This window comes from Dermacentor albipictus, chromosome 5, assembly GCF_038994185.2.
Source record: "Dermacentor albipictus isolate Rhodes 1998 colony chromosome 5, USDA_Dalb.pri_finalv2, whole genome shotgun sequence".
Classification (NCBI taxonomy): Eukaryota; Metazoa; Arthropoda; class Arachnida; order Ixodida; family Ixodidae; genus Dermacentor; species Dermacentor albipictus.
This window is the reverse complement of record NC_091825.1, coordinates 96,799,468-96,822,287: the sequence shown is the minus strand read 5'-3', so window position 1 is coordinate 96,822,287 and position 22,820 is coordinate 96,799,468. Positions and strand designations below refer to the sequence as shown.

The 22,820-nt window shown below is 46.6% G+C and overlaps 1 protein-coding gene across 2 annotated transcripts in view; it reads right to left on the bottom strand.

Moving 5' to 3' along the window:
- The window catches only part of LOC135917243 (hepatocyte growth factor receptor-like), a 594,900-nt gene that overhangs the window by 84,046 nt on the left and 488,034 nt on the right, over positions 1-22,820 (bottom strand). The window contains exon 8 of one of the 2 annotated variants that reach the window (XM_070538625.1): positions 12,294-12,395. The exons of the other annotated variant lie outside the window; for it this stretch is intronic. The gene's annotated coding sequence lies outside the window, so the exon portion shown is untranslated. The remainder of the gene's footprint in view (positions 1-12,293; positions 12,396-22,820) is intronic. 2 annotated transcript variants of the gene reach the window in all.

The following is a 22,820-nucleotide window of genomic DNA, read 5'->3' as shown; positions in this document are numbered from 1 at the left end:
TTTCGAGTTGAGGGGTACAATTAACGCGAAGGCAGTTGTGTCCTGGCAGATTATTGTACGCGTGTTTCCGTCGAATTCATCCGTGGGAAGCCGGCAGTGCGGGCATAACGGTGCACCTCTGTCACGCCTCCGGGTAGTCAGTCATTCGCGCGTAGTGCACTTGGGAATGCCGTTGCCGAAAGCTTTTGGCCGTTGACCACTATAATATCCTGCCGCGACCACGTGCAGGTCATGCATCTATAAACCCGTAATTTCTATCCCGCTCGCGTGTCATCATTCGGTGCGGCATTCATTGTCTCATTGGTTCGTGCAGTACGTGGTGTACAATGCCCACTATCGGTTCATCGAAGTGCTGTGAAGCCGAAGTTACCTACTATACGTTTAGTTTAACGACGAGTGACGTCGTTCTGCGCCGAGTTTTTGTGAGCCAGGCTTTACGGAAGTGGTTTTTTAAGGCGTTTCGCCAGAGTCGTAAACGTAAAAACTGGCGGACAAGGCAGTGCGGTAACTTTGCAACTGCCGTTACGAAGGGGCCGTAGTTGCAACAGTCTGCCGTGACATTCATTGTTATTTTTAGCAACAGTTACGGCCGAGTTCAAAATCGAACTTTCCAGGCTTAACGATTACTATTGTAAAAATCGATATTTCACGTGATCATTCGTTCTATAGCCTCTCTTTGTTTCTTGACGCCCTTAGTTGAGTTGGATAGACGAAGAAATTTTTTTTACGTGATCATTCGTTCTATAGTTTCTCTTTGTATCTCGACGCTCTTATATAGTTGAGTTGGATAGACAAAGACATTTTTTTTTATGTGAACTGTACTGAAATTGCAGTTTTACGCTACTGGTGAAATGCCGTCAGCAGCCTTTATATTCACCTACACTAACTCTACAAAAGTTACGACTAAGTATTCGGCAATATATTTAAGTAACGGACACAGAGAGCATATGCAGTTATTCAGGCTACGAACATTAAACTAGCCAGCCATAAAAGAAAAGCACGCATTGTAGCATGTATATGAACGAAATAGACGTTCTTTCTGCTGAGTACTCGTGATGTTTGAAAAGGGCTGTGGCAGTTTCAGCTCCCATGTTTGCAGTAAAAAAAATAAAACAAATCTTTTCGACCAATACAATGTAGTGACGGATGCCTCGATTCTACTCTTTCTTTAAGCTAAATGTTGGCTAGGGCACCCAAACAAAAGCGAGCTTTAAAGGGCCACCAGGAAGAGACGCTAAGGCAATTTAGACTGATACAGTATTCTTTCAAATCTTCATTTTACCAATTCCTTCGTAATAGTTGTTGTTGTTTACCAGGAGAGGAAGGGGGGGGGGGGGGGGGGCTTAGTCTAGTATTTAGGTTTAGCGCCAAGTCCCAGCGCTGCAGCATCAGTATGACGTCACTGATATTAAAGTACCTTCTCGTACTCAGGGCCGTTGTGGTCAGAATATCTTTTGTTGAGAAAGGGGAGGGGGAGCGGCTGAAAGGGGGGCAGATCAACATTGTCCATTTTCGTTGGCAGTACAGAAGGCCACTTCATTAAGAGACACTCGATTGGGCTGGGCAGGAGGGGATTGGGAGGGGGGGGGCGAGGGGTGCTGGCAGCAGGACATACTGAGGGATCAGCTGCCCCCCATGCTGCCCCCCTTTAGAGCCGCCCCTGGTCGTAACGTAGTGAAATTCCTCCAGTTATGCAAAGTTCAGTCACCGACTCCTTTAGAATGCAATGTACTGCATATTTACAGATAAAAGAAGTATAGCTTTATGGCCAAGCAGACGACGTCAAAATTGATGATGTCATGGCGCGCTTGTGCTGGCTTTTCAAGGTGGCGTCGTCACCTTTCTTCGTTTTTGGCGCCTTTCCTGATTTACCATTCTTACTCTGACTGTATCAATGGATCTTTGTTTTTGTATTTTAGAATAGTAATTTATGTATACTTTTCAACTTATTTGTCTGTTTCTTGCAACTTTAATTCGGCTCGACTCCACTGGGTGTTCGGTCGACGTCCGCTGCAAAACGTTGAATTGTTGCGGGCATGAAAGGGTGGTGTGATGTGAAGTGAACACACAGAACAACTATGCATTTCGCTACTATACTTCGGGAAGATATATGCATAATATAAGCGAGGCTCTGCTACAAAGGCAAAGTCTCGCAGCGTGATGCAGACTTGAAGTGATCAACAGTAGCCGAACATTAAGGTGTATCCGAAGCCAACGTATCAACAAGGCCGCCGTCAAGCCAAATCGAAGACATATCCACCTTGTCGAAGTCTCCTGATGAACACATGTCCATTTATCAGAGAAATTCGTCGTTGGACCGCTGCTGACTAGTACGAATAAAAATGTAGCCCTTTCCAAAAAAGTGTGCCGTACGTCACCAAAGGAATCATCTCCTAATGTTCACTTTTCAAATAGAAATAATAATGAAAATCTAGCTGCGAAAATAGAAGCACATCATGGGTAAGCAACTAAAGCTTCGCTTTGAGACGAGGCTAAAGCTCACTGAACAAGCTCGCTGAACTCGTACTAGAACATTGTAAATGCGGGGTTTGCATCCTGGCAATGATTTAGATAGCAGATTAAACAAGGGGAGTACTGTTCAAGCTAAGATTTAGCCACGCAATCACTGCTACTACTGCCGTCTGCAGACGCGTTTTCCAGCCACCAGTTAGCATTGAGATTGCGCCGCGGGTTATGGTAGTTATTGGGCGCTCTCGGTGTGTCTCTGTACATTAATCTCCGGCTACATCTTCAATCTCTTCGTAATTACCTCTGTCTCCCTGTGTACACAGTGCGTAACGCAGTCGAAAATGTCCCGATTAATCTGCCCTTTCCCTTCGTCCCCTATCTCTGGCTCCGCAGTGTCAGTGCGGGTAAATATACTGGGTGAAATTTATCGCGATTTGCTTTATTCATAACCGGCGATCTCTGAACGGCTTCTGCGAAAGCAGCCCCGCCCACGGAATACGCACGCGCTTGTCCCGTTCCGAGGCCCGTGGCGATTGCAGCCTATTATGCCCCACACACACCCCACGCACGGAGCCAGCACTAATGGCCGACAGCGTGTCGCCATTGCCGAGCAGGTGGCAACAGCAGTGGCACTATTGGCCCTATCGCCTTAAGTCATTCGGGCCCCATTCAGGCGATCATAAATCACGCCATTTGCGCCACGCGCACTCCCAAACACGCCGTTTCCTGCAGCGACGGGATGTGGCCGCCCTCATGACAGCAACTACACGGTGGACGATGAAGCGCGGATGATTGCGCTTCGTTCTAATAAAATGCTAATGGGGCGATAATATTAATAATGAAAGCACAGTTGCGCTGTGAAAAGTGCGGTATCTTGAGTTTCAGAATTCCAGAAAGCAAAAAATAAAAAAACAGCACAGGAATGACAGTATGGCGCTGCTGAGCTTCTCTGCTCGTCGTCGCACGCAAAGTTACGTTGGCCGCGATTACGTTGTTTTATTTTTTATTTATATACATTTTGCAGCTGATTTTGGAACGGGCCCAGTATAACAACACGGTTCGTGTCGTTGTGTTAATGTTGCTAGGCTTCTTTTACTAGCGGCCACAGCCTGCTCTGGATGGGGTATCACGAAACAACATGGCAGAAAATAAGCATACCAAAAACAAAGACCACTGACACTCAGCCATCTTGAGAAGGCTTCATTTTAGAATAGTGTCTCGCTGTGAATCTATTTATGTCGCAATCAGAAGAGACGTTCTAATATACCAGCCTGTTAGTAGAGTCTGATTCTTTTCTTCGGCCCATTAAACCTCAGGCCACGGGTGCCTTTGCAGAGTGGGGCCTTCCCTTCTAACACAAACGCACGTCATCAACATCATCATCATAATCATCATCATCATCATCATCATTACCACCGACAGTGTCGTCGTCGTCGTCATCCTCATCGTTATGTCAACTGCAGGACCAAGGCCTCTCCCACTGATTCTATCTTATTCCAACGAAATTCCGAATCTTCGACAGGAGTGTACCCAAGGAGTGTACAGTGGGCAAGGCGACCCCAACCCCACTCCTCCTGTTCCCGAAAAAAAAATTTCTGGCTGCGCGTTTCCTGTTTCCATATAGAAAGCAGCCCAACTTGACAGAGAAGTGAGCCTCGAGTGCTTAAGGCAGACGAAGAGCAAGAGATGAAGGGATACGTGCACTGTAGAGAGAAGTCATACTGCTCAAAAGTGATAGGGATTCTTTGCATTTTACCTTTCTCATATTCTGCACACAAGGCACATTCTCGACTGATTGAAGGCACGCCTGACCGCTAGTAGTGCTTCTTAGAATTTGGTTTAGCGTTCATTGACCAATATGGAGCTGCGTCGGAACTCGCAGTGATTACTGCTGGTTTCGCCTCGTCGTTAGCCTTACGCCATCTTGTTCCCTTTATTAGTTCGGCAAAATCGCGAATCCAGGTCTAGCAAAATATCGGCCAGCGGAGAAAAATAAAACATGCGGAGGCGCGTGGATCCTCCCAAAGTGTGTTGTCTTGTGAGGACTCTCTTATGTAAGTAAAGGAGGACAAGAAACGGTCGGGCAAATGCGAGGACGAGAATGAGGAAAGCTCCTAACGACTGGGACCTGATCGTTCCTAACTTTAGCTTCTCAAATGCAGCCTATCGGTGGCGATGTCGGTGGCCGTTAATGTGCTGCTTCTAAATCTTCGACGGAAAGCTCCGTAGCTTCCATCGCATGTGCTGAACCAGCACCCCGACAAATTAGTTGGTCAAGAAATACTTCTATAGGACGTTGATTCCGAGCAGATAGCAATTGGGCTGCGATCCCAAAAACATGGGAATGAAACATAAGTAGTGTGGCTCTCCTCTTCATGTTGACCTCTTTCTCGTGACGTGGGTTCGCATAGAGTATACCGTGCCATTTCGAGATTCCGTTTGTAGAGATTGGACGGACGCCGCCGTTAAAATGGCCTGCGTTGTTTATTTTGTGGGTCTTTTCGTTTCGTGCGCCCACACCGATTCTGTATAAATAACGCATGCATAGTTCTAGGACTTGTGCACTCTGGCTCCTAGTCAAGAGAGCACATATCTCTAATGCCACGTCAACATGACTTCGCTATACTGGAGTCTGTTGCTTGCAATAGGTTTCTATCTTTATTCATATGGTGGTGCCTGCGCACATTCGGAGCCTATACGCGCGTTGTTCGCGTTAAGTAGTCCACAAAGCGCCAGCTAGAGAGATATTAGACGATTAATGCTATTGCATTAAGAGACAAGGCAGCTGCTAAATCTTTTCGCTCTTCATTTCGGCCCGCTGCAGCGACATCCTCTATAGGCTAAATGCCGCAAAGTCACGCGGACGGAAAGGAACACGGGCACAAAGTATTGTTTCCTTTCTAACAACGGCCGCAGTTTGAATGTTTGTCTTCTGCGTGGGCTTTGCGTCATTGGAACGGGCCTTGGCAGCCATAACACAGATCTTGAGGTCTTTTACTGCACTGCCATTGAAGCCATAACACAGACCAGCACCAGCGAACGGTCAAAAGAAATTAGACTCTCCCTTGCGAAGCGGGTAGCTTTCGCCGCAGTACAAAGAAGTGCACCAGCGAAGAAGGCGATGCAAAGGGTGACAATTTATTCTTTAGTAAATTCTCTCGTCAAGATGTTATAACCAATCGACATGAGATGTTATGACCAACTGACAATTAAATCGACTGTGTAGAAATCGACTGCGTAGCCGTAGACGTAACGGAAATGCCGTGAACGTCGGTTTAGCATGCTTCAGCCGTGTGAAAAGCGACACCGATATTGATGATCTTGCAGCAATGCCGAAGAAATTTCCGGCGTCCTGAGCGTTATGCCGAAGTGAAGTAGCGTTTCCTGTGTGTGAAAGCGCCTTTGCACCTTGAGTTGTAACGTATTGCGGGAAAGCTCGGCAGTCAAATAAATTTCGCTGATGTGCACCGGTGACAACAACCTTGACCATATTTTTTTTTACAAAGGCACTCTCTTAATTTGTTTCGTCAGATACGCACGCCTTCCGATAGATGATGTCAGCGTGAGGGCACGCGGGCCTCCTACAATCTTAGACGTGTTGATTGAGTTCCGAGTGGAGGGGTAGTAAGTTGCAGTATCGTGGCGTTGGTGAAGCCGCAGGCGGAAACACCTGTTAAGTCACCACCCAGGGGACACTAGCTAAGGCTTGTCGCACGAATACGTAACTGTGGCGTAGAGAATTTCCGTTAAAGTCACAATACTGCGCCGATACATCGCTGGAAGCTGCAGGTGTGATAGAAGGAGCGAGCAATGGTGTAGCTAAACACAAAAGTCTTCAAATTCGGAACTCACGGTAAATCTTACTTTTTTTCCTGGGTGGGAGAAGAGACAAGAGAAACAATGGGAAATGAAAGGAAAAGAGGTTAAACCAGAAGAAAAGCTGTCATGTTTGCCATACGCTCTTCACAGTGGCGAAGGGTAAAGTGTAGAATAAATCAGAAGAATGGAATATGGGAAAATAATCTGTCCTGCACAAACGCGATAAGGTTTGCGCGAGTGCCTTAATGGCATACTGTTAGTCACTGGAGTTATAGAAAACTTACTTTGCGGGTAACTATATATTGCTTAATTGTCTATTTCCTATTATTTCCGGGAACAGTGCGTGTCGGTTATGCTGCTGTTTTCCACTTTTACACCTGTAGTCCTACTATAGTATGTATGTTCTACAGAGCGGGGCACTGATAAGAAAGACGGCAGTAAACAATCTTTGTTCTCTTTGGCAGCTATACCATAGACCAGGGCCAGCATGAGCAAAAAGTGGTTACAATACCATTGGTTCTAATGCAAGATATATAACTAGCTAAGGTGGACCCGCCAATGGCAAAGAACACTTATGAATGAGAAATTTTGTAAATATGGCCGCGGTATTCCAGTCACATTTCTTTAAAGAAGAGCACCAATTAGCACATGAGACTATTAATTATTGCGTGGACATCTTCATCGTTGCATTCCTTTTTTTTTCACTGTATTTATAAGGTTGTCAAAGTCACAGACACACAGGCAGGGCTTGATCTTGGCGTCAAAAGAGCCATAAACTATTGCACTCGTATATACGTCTGGCAGCGCTCTGCTATACTAACTGCTTATAGCTCAGCAGGCAGTTCAGCTGACAGTATGACAAAGTAATTATTATCGCCGTCGAGGGTGGTATTTGCGTTAACAAAATAAAGAGCATCGGATAGCAACCCTTTCTCTCGTTTCACGTGTTTGTCATTAGCGGCGCAATCATCGTCCGGGGAGTTGGCTATGTTAATGCCAACGGATAACCACGCGCATGCTTAACGCAAGCACAAATTAGCAGAGGCAATACGAGCGGCTCCAGCTGCTCACGGTGGTGGCATGCTCCTCGAGCAAGGTCTTACGTAGTGCAGTTAGCTGGCACACGATGCGAGGGGTACCACGTGCCCCGGTAGCTAGAGCTGACTCGAGCGAGGAAGCCCAAGCCGGGCTAATGCCAGCTCATTTCTCGGCCACTCAATTTGAACCACACGTTCGGCCTCGTACTCAACCTCCGGCAGTTGGAGCAAGCAAGAGATCCTAATTATGATGCCGAAAGCTGATTGCGTGCCGCAAAGTGCCCTCCGAAAAGCCAACGTGTAGGCAGTGATTTATCCGGCGCACGGCCTCTAGCATCTCTCTACATCCTTTAGTATAGCTACTGTGTACTTTACACTCCTAATTGGCTGAGCATGCGGCCATCTATCGCACTCGATAATGACTCAATCTTCGGGCGCGTCGATGTCCGCTCGCTGAGGTATGCGCTTGCACGTGCGCACGTTTATCCGTGCGTGCTTGCGCACGTGCGTCAGCGTAACCACTCCTCTGCACCAGTGACCGCGATGCACTGATATAAGATGGTGTGCTGTGGGCGGCTACCATAATATGATATTATACGTGCTGCTGTTTCTATACTTTAACGAATGGGCACCGTTTACCTCAAGTTAGTCCGAAGTGCTAATAACGTCTCCGCGATTCTTGCACACCGCCATAGTAAAGCAATATATGCCTTCCCCGATACTTATGCCGAGAGTCGCGTGGCTTCGTAGCAAGAAAATGCAATTTTATCCGTGTCTTCGGCCGCTCTCTGAATGTCAAGATGCTCTGTGAATGGCAAGAGCCACATGTTTCTGAGCACACGTGGCTCAGGCACAAGCTGGGTGCTCAAGTCCTTGTGAATAAGTGCGAGTAAAGTGCTAAAAATGTCCAACAAAACTTATGGGCCATCAGCCACTTACGCCCTTTTGCACGCTTACCGCTTGAGTTAACTTGGGTTAACACCACTCAAGTGTAACTTGAGCGCCTCAGGTGCCGCTTGCACTCAAATGCCCCTTGAGTGAGCACCTGAGCTCACAGTGCACCGTTTCCGCCTTGAATAAGTAACACGTACGGTGATTCGTAGCCCACGAAGTGCGCGAGTTAGTAAAGAATCAATCTATCTATCTCTCTATCAAGAAAAAAACCGAGCTTTATTTAAACAATTCAAGGAATGCGTACAAAAATAGTTGGATCAATTGCCTACGTGAAGAGCACTTGGTCCAATACATAAAAATACATACACAGATCAACCAAGTACACATTTTCTCAATGATTAAGAACATTATTTACATGAACAAGTACTTTTTTTTTCAAGGAAGACTAATTACGTTTGGCCAGACAAGAACAAGCGTTTACATACAGTAAGATCAACATTTCTGGTACTTTTATTTTCATAGGCACAGTGTTCCAAGTTATAGACCCAAAGAGCTCTAACAATCGTTCACCGTAGACATTTCTGCACTAAGGAAGGTTTATGTTAAGGGTACTTACTTCCCTAGTGTTTGCACGCGGGAAGTTAAACATGGTGTTGGGTAAGGGGAAGTTGGTGTTGAGTATTTTGTGAGCTAAACAAGTGATCTTAAAGTTTCTTAACGCCGTGAAAGAAATAATTCGAAGGTCAGTAAACAGAATGCTACTATAGGGTGATGAACCGAGGGAAATATAATTCTAAGGGCGCGTTTCTGCTGATCACCGACCAATACGAGAACACCAGCATCGCCGACAGTAAATGCCGCACTTAGCCACATTATGGCCCTGTCATCGGCCAGGCATCGATAAGAGTTTCGATATCGACGGGTCAGCAACTGTACTTTGGCCAATAGTGGAATAGAAGGGTTCACAGCGCGTTACACTCACAATGAGCCATATGGCGGGCCTGTGCAATCCGCCAATTACCAAAGCGCCTATGAGCTCGCATGCGAGCGCCGGCGGCCGGGTCGAACGCCACTCCCAAATATCAGCTTCCTCGTATTGCACTTCGCGCGAAACAAATGGAGGCACTCAGAATAGGTTCCCGCCTTCGCCCCCCCCCCCCCCCCGTTCTCCATTACCGGCAGCCCCCAAGGCAGGCCGGCGCTGGACTTGTTGCTTCATATTCGAGGGTCAGGTACCATAGACGTTGCAGTACGTAACGCATCCGCTGCTGCAGGGCGGGTGCAGCCCTTCTTGCCACGACCGTCACGCTCGGATATAAGTCACCGACCTATCGCGAGGAACCCGCCGCTTTGCCCAACACTGTACAGTTGTGGCGGCTGTATGCTTGGCTCGCTGGTGTCGGCGAACCAAATGCACCTGCGCTTTGTAACTCTCTCGCCATTGTAACGCGTGGGATATATAGTTCAAACTCTGGATGTAGGTTTAATTAGATACAGTGAGTGTTGCGAAGTCTCTGAGTAGGCTTTTGCCACGGCGCTGCCAGAAGGCCGCCATGCAGTACTAAACGTGCAGTGATGCCGAGTCCGTGAAGCATATTGCTGCTCAGCAGACTGCGGTTTTCGTTACCGGTAACGGTGCTGCGTGTTCTGCTGCTAATGCTGTGCGATTATAAGAACCACGCACATAGTTAGGTTTTGGCGTTCTGAAACGAATTCTGGGTGGTTTATGTACGTCTAGGAGTATTCGCTGCGGCGTTTTTTGTTACACATGTCTTTCAGCACGTAAATATTATTCATTCAAGATTCGGACCATCCACGCTTTCGCTCCCCCCACTTCTGCCATTCATTCAACACGCATTTATAAGCACTCTGCACCTCGCCTGATCTAACCTTTGTTGTCAGATATATGTATACAATACGTGTATACCTATATTATATTATAATACAGAGTGCTGTTTTTCCGCACGTCTTTATTTCAGTGCGCCGTGACAATGCGTGACGTGATTAGTTACTTTGCGCACCAGATCGGTAGTGCGCGTCGTAATAAACTGGGCCCGTATTCACAAAACGTTCTTATGCTAAAAGCATTCGTGCCAGCTAATAGCGATGTAGGACATGTTATTAGCGATGGTGATCAGCCCATGAAAAGCAGCACTTACAAACGAAAAGCTTTTTGAATTCGGCCCCCCATCTATAAGGAGAATAACCAGTAAAGTAGCAACTAATGTTCTTGAGCTACTACGCCCTAAAAAGAATAACTGATATCATAGATACCGCTTTTTAGTAATCAAACAACCTAAATCATATCCAGACGAATAGAAGGAAAGGAGAGGTTGGTTTGCTTGAGGCTATAGGCCCTCCAGCCGCAAGCAACATTTTCCTTTCTCCTTCTCTGTGTAGAGCCCATTAAGTCTCCCAAGCAGGAAATCTCCTTCGTTGTGTGTCCTTACAGTTCGTCGTCGTTACAGCTTGGAAATAAACTTGCGCGTCTTAAGGATTAAGCCTATCAGGAAGAGAGAAAAGCAAGTTTCGCGTTGTCATTAGCCAATTTCACGTTTTCCGTAGCGAAAAAATTAAAATAAATGGAAGTTCATTATCTTAAAGAAGTGACACAAATCATGCCGCCCTATTCCTACCCATCAGCCTGTCACAATTAAGCGTTTCTGTATATAGCTTGCCGCGTTTCTGTGCAATTTGTCTGGAAGCATAGTTGCAGTATCCTATGGGAAGCTAACCCGAGACCCGGGCAGTGACCACCGCTTTCGACCAGTGTATGCACTGGGAAGGAACGTTTAATTTCCTGCATAAGTCTTCTGGTAAGATTACTCGTACGTACTCGCGGCCTGGACCGGGAACAAAAAAACTGAGCAATTGGCTAACAGGCCGAATGCGACATGCCACGCCGCGACACGGCTAAGTCAAAGCAATTTGACCATGTGCCACAGCCGGTAGAGACACGGCTTTTGCCTTTCGCGATGGACGAGATGGTAAAATATTGCTCGTAATTATTCGAACGTCGAGGTAAGGTAGCATAGCTTGTTAAAAGTTCTTCTGAGTTATGATCTACGAGCGCGCGTTCCATATAGCAGAGTGGTTTCATAAAGCGACAGTGGTTTCATAAGCGAATGTCCAGGTAAGGTAGCATAGTTTGTTAAAAGTTCTTCTGAGATCTGATCTACGAGCGCGCGTTCAAAATAGCACAGTGGTTTCATAAAGCGCAGCTGCTCTTTCTTTCTGCGAGTTGAAGGAGGAAAAACTGGGCGTGGCCGCTGCTTAAAGGGAAACAAAATTGATGCAAGTGAATTAAGATCGTCTATTAGCACAAGGTACCTAGTCGAAATTTTACTTGATGCCATCAGCTAAGGCGTCCTTCTGAAGCAAAGGTGCAGCTTCGGGGTGTGAAACAGTGTTTAATGTAAGACTACACACGTGGTCCTGCTTGTTTCATACCTGCTCCCGTGGATATTGTTTATTACATGTGAGTCTGCGCAGACTGCGCACTTCTCTATTTGGGATGTGAGGTTCTGGCCATTCTAAAATGCCCCCCTCCCCTTCCCCCATTCTTCTTTATTTGCTCTCTCTTTTTGCGCTTGTGCTAGGTCCGTAACCAGAAAAAAAAAATGCGGCTTTTGGTAGATTTGTCAGCTTTATGCGATTTACTGCACAGAGAAGTTACTGGCAGCGCAACTTCATGGTGGCAACGAGAACAATGTCAAAATAATGGTAAAGCGGGCAAGATGACTACGACGCCACGACAACGACACTTCGCTCCGTGTCCCTCTTAGCGTCAACATAAGCGTGATATGAATTGCGTTACGTGACAGCGTTAAACTACCAGCGTTACGCTCAAAGTTGGTTCCCTAGGATAGTAAAGGCTTTGCGCAGTAAGAGAAAAAAATATCACGGGCAATAAAAACAAAGGACGCTGAGCATGCGTTAGTGTTTAGTCTAGCAGCGCGTTAGCTCTACTGAAGGTTCGCTCACACTGCGAAAAATATCCCAGCTGTGAATGTCAGCTGTGAATCAGTTTGACGTGGAAAGATTACAGTGAGATATAATCAAGACTACTAGTACATGCACACTCCTTGCAGCACTCCACGAGGTGTGAGTGAGAAAAATCTTATATTTGCCGTCCATGATGTCTGCTTCAGAAGAATCGTCAGAACGCCTGATGGGCTGGAGAGAAAGACAGAGAGAGAGAGAGAAAGAGAGATATGTAAGTCGTAAAGGAACGGCAGGGAGGTTAACCAGGCTGAGCCCGGTTTCAACTATAGTAGCTGCCAAATATCAAGGCCAACAAACAGCCAAATTGAGGAGAGCGTAGGATAAATAAAGTGTTCCAGTAATATTCAACTACGCTATCTAATGTCACTTATCTTAGTAGTTCTGCGGAAACCAAGATGGAGAGAAGTAATATTACTAAAGGGAAAATAAGACATCCACTGATGTCTTACTTTCCCTTTATTAATTACTTGTATTCACCTTGCGGGTTTCCGCAGAATTATTACGTCAAACCCTTGCCTTTGCTCCGACTTGTTGATAAGTTCACCTTTGCCCCGCCATCTGCTATCCGCCTGTTTTAGCTCAGATGGTAGAGCGGCTGCCCCGGAAAGGCGGTGGTTTCCGGGCTCGAGACCCGGGCCAGGAAGAATATTTCTTCAACTGCGAGGCTTTTCTTTTGAAGAACCCATATGTTTCCTTTCTAGCAATATTTACGATTGGGTGGATGTCTTATTTTCCCTTTGTTAATTGATGTCTCTTACAGCCAATTCTATATGGGCAAAAAAAAAAGGAAATGGCTGGAAAGGGGACCAAGATCATAGTGCACACTGTGAATGTAAAACAGTGCTAAAACATAGGAGGACTTTCACTTCTGACCAACGGCAAGAAACCGCGATGTTTTACATTCACAATGCAACTTTGCCAACCCACCCAACTTGCCTTACTTGTCGTCATAAAGTACGTGCCACTGTTTGCCGCACCAACAGTTTCCTTTATTTCTTTCGCCCCGCGCACGTCCAAAGACCTGGACGATCTTCTTTCGAATATTGTTTCCTATTCAGAACCCGACTTGTTTCGTTCATCGATACACAGTTATTTAGCTAATGACGCATGAAGTGAATGTCTTTCATTTTCTTTTTGCTTTGTTTCTATACACTGTACTTTGAATTGTGTTTAAGGTTGAGTTATGTGAGCCTTCAAAATTGCATCCTCATATGTGCTTGCAGATGTTTACACGTTTGATGTCATTTTTATTTTTGTTTTGGTATTCTTGTGTACTCCACCCCCCTTTGTAAACCATTGTGCGCTTCAGTGTAAAATATAAATAAATAAATAAATAAATAAATGAATAAATAAATAAATAAATAAGAATGACATGGCGATGGATAAACGTCTACACAATGAAAATACTGCTGGAGCCCTTCACCGTCGTCCTTTGTTTCGATACCTTAATTGTATCGAGCCTGCCAGGCGAAGTGAATCCCGGATAAAATCACGTTTATCATGTACAGAGTTATGAATATGAGAGAGAGAGAGAGAGAGAGAGAGATTTCTTAGTGGATGCTGAAGAAGGTTGCGTGGTTATACGCCTAGCACGGTACTCAAGATGAAAGAGGTCATGCATGAAGGGACGGTATTATAATTATTATTATTTGTCCTGAAAACATATATATGTACATTTAACAGGAAAGGCAAAACGAGGAGCAGGCTGGCAATTGCCACCGGTAGGGGCACAACGCCTGCCTACTCTTCAGAAGGGAGGTGACAGCAACACAGAAATGGAAGATAAAGGGAGGGGAGGAAAGAGAAAAAAAGAGCAAGAAGAGAAATCTAAAAGAATAAACTAGAGCACATAGTACAGATCACACACAGTAGGAGAGCTCACTGAAGGTCACGCAACTACAGAATGGTAAATAGAAGAAATAATATCGACGCTACAAACGTGAACCTAAATTAGTTAAATCTAGAATAGTAAGTAGAGCGCGATGAGCCTCATCACGTACGGACGCAGAACCACTGGCGTACAAACATTCGTCGAGTGTCGTACACCGCAGGCCAAGCAGATGATAGTCTCTCACTAACGACATGCGCTGCGCACTGAAAGCGGGACGCTCAAATGTTAGGTGCTGAAGTGTCTCGCAGCAGCCGCAAGACGTACACGATGGACTGGCCACACGTCCTTGTTTGTATAAACGTTCGCGCATGTTCACGGAGCCAACCCCAACTTGAGTAGTTGCGCTCTAGCGCGGCGAGCCAAGGGTAAACACACGACCAAAATACGCAAGTAACAAGCGCAGGTTTACAAGGTAACAGGCAGTTAAAGCATCTGGTTCCAGTCGCTGACCTGGAGGACGATTAATGGCACCTTCGTTGCGCTCAAAGCACCATCAGCGCTGCTCCAAGATCCAAAAAATATTGTGGAGCTCTAAGGAGCTACCAAGTGAATTCAAAGTAGATTTGAAGACTTTTCATGTGACCGCAAAACGTGTGCGAACGCACAAATCATAATGTAGGTCATCACATACCCAGTGGCAATCACGCCAATTGCAGTTTGTGCAAAAAAATTTATATTGACGTGCGTGAAACCCTCGAATGCAAGAAAGATTACTGAGGTGCGCACTCCGGATGCTATGGAACCACAGTGTTTACTCCTACCACGTGTTCTACTATACTGCAACGACACTCCTACCACTTATTTGGCTATTTTTTGTACCATTTTACACATGCACTTCACGAGTTGTCCATAGGACCTTGGCTATCCTCGTCCCTTTCTGAAGAAAAATATTCACATTTTTATGGGCACAACAAGGATATTATTATGAGACATGTAGTAGTAGAGGACTCCGGAATAAATTTGATTACCTGAGCTTCTCAAATGTGCACGTAAATTTAGGTACACGAGCGCATTTCGCATTTCGCCCCCATCAAAGTGCGGCCACTGTGACCAGAACTCAAACTTGCGACCTTGGGCTCTGCAGCGCCGCGCCGTACCCACAAAACCACCGTGGTGCACGGATGCGAAGGAATAGAAAGGAGGCTAATTAATGATGCTTTCGGTTCCATACAGTACGTATAGAAAGAGACGTGAGGAAGCAAGGTAGAGGTAGGAGAAAAGAAAATGGAGAGGGAGAACAGAGAGTGACACAGGCAATTAACGTTCTTGTAGAAGCCAAAATATGTCTCTATACTGCCGCGACACTTCAAGTGCTTTCCAGGGGGCAAATACGAACACGGGTAATAACGCTGTGAATTTTCTCTCAAAAAACATTTGCCCAATCTTTCTGGCACCGCCAGTGTTTCCGCGAGTTCTCTGGACAGCGCGTTTAGAGTGGCTATAGAGGCGCGGATATAGCGTGGCGTAGTGCAGAGGCGCGCCGCGGTCGGCTCAGGTTTACGCTACGCCGGCGAAAAGTTCACGCTCGGCCGTTTAGCGTCACGGCGCAGGCTGACCGAACATGTTCGTTGCGGGAAAACATCTTGCTCAAGCCTCCCTTGACCCCGCAGAAGACTTTCGATAAAGTTTTCTCTCTCTCTCTCTCTCTCACACACACACACACACGCACACGCACACGCACACGCACGCACACACACACACACACACACACACACACACACACACACACACACACACACACACACACACACACACACACACACACACACACACACACACACACACACACACACACACACACACACACACACACACACACACGCTGAAGCTGCTAGGCCATCGCGCGCCAGCAATGCCCGGCATGCCGAATGCTGGCCTACAGTTCGAGTGCACTTGAAAGAGCACATTGAGTTAGCGCCAGGACAAACGAAAAAGGCGCTCGCACGCCGCGCATTTGTGCGCATGCGCTTAGGTAACAGCTGAACGCCGAGCTGCGCCGGGCCACGTTCAATGCACCGAACACTTTACACAAGGCAAATATTCGGCCATCCTGGCGTCACCGCTGTAATGCATCTGACTTTGTGTGTGCGCGCGCGCGCGCGCGCGCGCGTGTGTGTGTGTGTGTGTGTGTGTGTGTGTGTGTGTGTGTGTGTGTGTGTGTGTGCGCGTGTGTGTGTGTGTGTGTGTGTGTGTGTGTGCGTGTGTGCGCGCGTGTGCGCGCGCGCGCGCGCGCGTGTGTGTGTGTGTGTGTGTGTGTGTGTGTGTGTGTGTGTGTGTGTGTGTGTGTGTGTGTGTGTGTGTGTGTGTGTGTGTGTGTGTGTGTGTGTGTGTGTGTGTGTGTGTGTGTGTGTGTTCAGCCTTCAAGCTGGACCCCTAGGCGCATGATATTCTCTTTGAAAATCGCAGTAGTAGCACCAACTCCTAGAGCAGCTCACGAGCGGGAATAGCCATATGCATAAGCAACTTGCAGGGGCGCGAACGAATCTAGAATACACCCTTGCACCTAGCTTTCCCAAGAAACTCGAAACGTGCTGTTTCGGCGAGTCCTCCGAAGACTTGCGCGGTCCGGTGGGCTTTAGCCACTCCCACCAAGCTCCTTCTAAACACCACGAGATGGTGTTCTGCCACACCATTACCGGAAATACGCCCCTATTATCTTCAACCATCGGCGACGCAGCTCGAAGCTTGCAATGAGAAACGGCATTGTTCCAGCCGTGTTCTGGTCCACCCATCGCCTGGACGTAAATCAATTGCACGACCGCTCGCTCTTGGCTAAACTCGCTCGGATGAGAAGAAAGAAAACACAGACCAGAACAGGAACGCGCGCTGAAGAGAAAAGTTGCAAATTAAAGACGAGCAGTGATTGTTAATCTCCTCGGCCAGTTTTCTCGCTCATTGGGCGTTTGTGCCAAGGCGTTCTTCTGTGTTGGCGTCCTCTACCCTCAGGGTTAGTTAGCTGCTTCTTGTGTTTTGCTCGCATGTACTTTTCTACTTATTTTCTGTGAGAACATGAAAGGTGCATGTGGGAAGACTGAGAGAGGCAGACAGCAACTCTTAGCTAATTGTGCTTAATAGCATGTATGCGGGATGTTAGGCCATTACCACGCCCTCTCGTGCCTCAGGCCTTTGGTAGAACAAAAAGTTTATTAGCGAAGGGTGCACTTTCGTCCTTTTCCTTGGGCCTCGGACGCCCATGAGGGTTGTTTGGGCACCAAGAGAATCAGCTTCCGTGTCGTGTTACCTTCTTCCATGTGGGTCCCGACAAACCTGGCCCCTTTTATAAATCCCTTCGAATCTTGTCTCGCCGTTATATTGCGGTGTCATGGCCGCAACGGTATACTTGACTTAATTAGATAGAAATTTACAGCACCAAATGACGACGAGCGCTAGACACTGAATAGGTCTCCAGAAACAAGGTATGTAAAGGTACCACGTAATTGCTGGAAGGGTCACGTGAAATTACGGAATTCACGAAAGATACGGGGTGCACTATAATTTGTTCTAATCCTAATTTATGTAAAGATCGTGATCGTTGCCGCATTTGCGTGGACCTGCGTCCCAAATCGAAAGGAAGCGTGCACGTACACGCCTAGCTAGTTTGATCAAGATACTCACCTTAATAGGGGCTCAGAAGTTTACCTACAGCGTTGAGAATGAATAGCTGATGATCCTAAATTTTGAACAGGCCTTTCTATGGAAAAGAAGAGGCGTCGGCATAGGATAGACGACTTCCACTAGATCGTGCAGGCAGGTGCGTTTGCTTTTCAGAACTTCGTTTATAGCAACTTAGACAGGACTTGCACTCGCGAAGGCCCTGTTTAAGTGCCACAAGCTCCTCGAGAGAGAAAAAAAGAAGAAATTGAGACTGGTCTGTAAGTACAGGTAAAACAGCATCGGCAGTTTGAGCGGTATATTATAGTTGAGTAGTAGGTATGGATTAACATAACATAGGGGTGAACCGAACATGTAAAAGAGCCTGTTTAGACGACATGTTATTACGATTTGTATGTGATCCCAACCAATTACGTTAGTCGCGAGTATGTGTCCCCACTGATCCCAATCACGTGCTCTCTATACTCTTGAGCATTTCGTAGATCGAAGACCACGAGCCAGCGGGCTCATCAGCATGCAATATTAAGGTACACGACTGCAGCTGAACGCAGCTACACGCTACGTAACAAGATTCAGAGGCCAGGAGCCTGAGATTTGGGTACGAAAATCATTCATACGACTATCGGTAGGTGACGCGGAAAATTCCTACGTGAATGCTGCAGCTGACTGTGGGACTTATTCTCACTGTACTGGTGAAGAACGAGCAAGAGGCACTGCTTCGAGAAAGACGACGACAACGAGTGGTTGCAAGCCTTCTGCCTGTGCTGCCTAAGCTGTGTGACCTCTCGCTACGGTGCTCTGCTATCTGAGCGTTTCATTAATTAAACTATAACGCCTCTTGACATCACTAACAACTAACAACCTTCTTAACAAGCAAATATTTTCCTGCAATAACGAGTGTGATCGCTTTTCAATGATGTACGCAAGCCTATTATTTAGTGTTCTACATAGAAACGCACTGATATGCATACATACAAGTGCACTCACTCGCTGTTGATTCGCCTAATTTGGCCGATTTATTTTCTCTCACGTGAGAAGGAAAGCAACACGAAATCAGAAGCAACCATGACATTGAATTACCCGATGAAAAGTTTACATGCCATCGGTGCTCATTACCGCAAAAAGCACTAAACAATGATTTCCACGTCGCCGTCTTTGTTTTCCAGAATGCGACTCCTTACGCGCTGCTACAGCCGTTACCGAAGGGCCTCGTAATCTGCATTTTTCATTCTATTCTGTACTAACAGCGATGAAGAATAATCGCACGAAAGATGCAAAGAAGACTTAGGCCGGGGGTTGCTACTGCAGGGATGCCATCTTCTTTAAGGCCACCCGTGACGCAATAGGGATATGCAGGCTCGCTATCTCTAAGTGGGTCGTCCTGTCGTTGCAATATCGTCTTCATTAATGGCGGCGTACAGACGATCCCATCAGTGCGTCTCAGATTTCAAGAACGGCTTCCCAACCGATTGCTAGGAGCTCAAACGTTTGCGTGTACTAGTGTACGTTTCGGTATTTGGTCGTAACGGTGCCTACGACGAGACGAACACAAGAAGTTGGATGGACTGCATTTTCGATCGATTAAATAATTTCGGTAACATCACACTCGGCGCGGATTCGTTAGACAAGCCAACGGACAGGAAGGAGGAGGAGTCTATTTTAATGAAGAGAAAGGAGGAGAGGTCGGCCTGGAGAGCGTGTCTCTAGCCTGCTACTCCTCACTGGGGAATGGGGAAGTGGGAACGCCCATTGCTCCAGTTAGACGACCCTTTGCGAACGTTGCGTCAATACATGCGCCGCCTGGAGCGAAGGCATCGCTTTTCAGCTTTCTGTTAAACTTTCTTTACTGTCTTTACTGTCGTTATCTTACTATTATCTTTACTGTCGTTTGCTTTTTCTTCTGTCTGCTCTGTATGATCATGACCAGCTGTGTCTCGGTAAGCTCCCACAAAGAAGCCGGTTTTTAATAGGGAAGGCTTTGTCGATTGCCCCTCTACACAGCCGCCAATCGCGTTTCCAGTTGGCTAGCCCAAGCTAGCTCGCATATGTACAGATTGCATCTGGCGGAGGGTTATGGATACGTTCGCCGTCGTAAATCAAACACAATACAAGGAACTAAATATTCCTTACAAGTTGTTCTGCCTTGACTGGGATGTAACAGAGGCGTCTGTTACGACTGGTCCATAGACGCATATAGCGCCAACGCCCTGCGGTATTTCTTAATTCCTCAGTGTGACGGTTTCGAGAAGAACACTGGCCCTAAAATATAACGTGGGAACTAAACTGACGAAACTTATGTGGCCACATTTTACTGTATTTAGGAAATCAACCTTATTTCCCGTTAAAAGATGGCTGTAAAATTAAACGCAGGTAGGCCTGTGACGAAGAGGCCTAGGTTTCTCTCGTAGAATAGTGTAGGGTGATGCTTAAAGGAAAATTTATTACTGTGTAGGGTTCTAAGGTGTACAGCATGCCATAGTCTATCAAACGGAGAAAAAAAAAGATCGTGCTGGTTAACAAACAGGAAATGCATAATAATGCTAGAAATCGGCTAATGACATCATGAACCAAAGCAAGCGGCGATGCTATTTGAACAGGGATAACAAGCGAAATAGTATATAGAGTTTAAGTATGATGGGCTTGGGGGAAATGAATTTCGTGGAGTCGCGGAAATTTAATTAACAGGCATTCAACTCACAGAAGCTGATCACCAAGTCTCTGCGATGATTCAACACTTCTTTAGTGAATCGGTCATTTCACCGGTGTTAGGATTATTAGTTCTGTTTTTTCTTCAACGCACTAAACTTAGTAGGGTGTTAGTGCCTTTAAAGGGCACCGACTATGTCTTTTAATGCACCACTAACGTATACTTTGAAAATCAAGCATGGGGCCACACTAAACAGGAATTTAAAAAAAACAATTATATAAACGCGCGCAAACGTATTTCCAGGTCCTGTCTTGTTTTCACATGTAACTCAGTTTTCCGCTGATGCTAGTGTTACGCAAACACGCTACGCTTAACTTTTTTTTCCTATTATGACTGCCATAAGCTTTGATTTAGTTATTTATCTCTGTATTATTTACGCTTCTTTCACAGTCTTTGTTTTGGGGAGCGTCACACGTTTCGCAGAAATTATCGTCACACTACCAGGCAGCTTTCACTCAGGTATCGTTTTTTTCTTTTTTTCTTCCTTTTTTCTTCAGATATTTCAGGCATCGTACAGCGAAAGCACTGGAGCGATGCCACCCTGAGGAAGAAAACCGCAACGTAAGTGCAAAGATGAGCTCGTAGAGCCTCGCGCAATCAAATTTAACTTGTTGCGGTGAAAAATGTGAAAACGGAATGGAATCGCCCAGTGTCGCGAGAGGGTGAAGCTCATAGACGAAAAGCACGCGCGCTGCCTAACAAGGAGCCATACGATCCACCACGATGATTGTGTCGTCAGCGCGAGCAATGATCATTTGCTTTCTAAGCAGTATATTTGCATACACTGAGTCGCGCGCCACGAAGTCTGCACATACAGCTGCATGCAGTTAAGCAATGGCATGGCATGGCAGACAGACAGACAGACAAAGAACTTTAATAGCAAGGTCCTGAGACGCTTTGCCCTAGGGCAGAGCTGCGGGCCAAGAACTTTATTTTAGTCCAGAGAAACTAGGGTCCGAGGGCACAAGCCCCCGGGCTATGTTGGTGGCTCCGCCCACGTAGGCACCGGTAGGCCAAAGGCTTTCCCGATGTCGTGAGCTCTCCGGACGGCCAGGAGTTGATCTTGGAGGACATCGCTGGATATGCGCCGACTCCAGTCCTCCTCACTGTTGAGATCCGAAGCCCTTTGGTTGGGGCACAGCCAGAACATATGATCAAATAGACACGGAGTGTGTCCACAACTTTTACATTCCGCGGGAAAGTCTCGGTCAATTTTGTTAAGCACAAAAGGTGTGGGATAAGATTTAGTTTGAAGCATTCTTAATGTGACTGCCTGAGCTCGGTTGAGCTTCTGATGGGGGGGAGGAAAAAATCTCCTGCCGTCCCTATAGTGTGAGGTGATCTCGTGAAAAGTAGTAAGTGGGTCTTTGTAGGAGCCGCAGTCATCCTGGAGCAGTTCCTGATCTGATGCGCGGCATGTGAGATCTCGCGCAGCAGAGTGAGCTTGCTCGTCAGGATTGCAGCCACTGGGGCTGACCGAGTGGCCCTGATGAGCCGGAAACCAGACTAGGTGTGAGCTATCCAGTTGGTCGTAATTATGAGTATTAATACTGTGTTTAAGTAACTTGTGTGCTTCCGCTGAGACGAAGCCGGCTGAGTAATTCCTAATAGCTGTACGGGAATCGGAGAAAATTGTGGAGCCTCTCCTCATTGTAATTGCAAGTGCTACGCTTGCTTCTTCGGCGGCATGAATGGAGCTCGTTCTTAGTGACGCCGCACTTATTAATTTACCGCTCTCATCGACCACGGCAATAGCGTAGCGGTTGCCCGATCCATAACGAGTTGCATCGACAAAAAGAGCTGAGCTGTGTTGTTGGTGCAGTTTACCCAGAATGCATTTGGCCCTGGCGTCCCTTCTGCCTTTGTTGTACGCAGGATGAATATTTCTAGGTATGGGGTCCACAACTAATTGTGTCTCCACCTCCTTGGGTATTTTGAGCTTAGAGACGTCTCCTCCTCGAGGCAGTATTCCGACTTCATCTAGAATTTTACACCCTGACTTAGTGTTGGAGAGTCTTGCAATTTGTGACATCGAATGTGCCTCAATGAGCTCATCTATAGTGTTATGTAGTCCTAACTTGTTGAGGAGCTCGGTACTCGTTCCGTGCGGGAGTCCCAGAGCCCTTTTGAGTCCGGAGCGTATAAGTGCGTTTAGCTTAGCCTTCTCTCCTTTCCCCCAGTTCAGGTATGATGCAATGTACGTCACATGACTGATGAAAAATGCATGATATGCTCTGATGAGATTGTCCTCCTTGAGGCCTGCATTTCGGTTTGAAACCCTGCGCAGGAGCTTTAAAGTACTGTTGGCCTGACCTGTGAGACGGTTCAGGGCTGTAGCGTTACAGCTCCTTGCGTCAATGAGAAGACCCAGAATTTTTATTTGCTC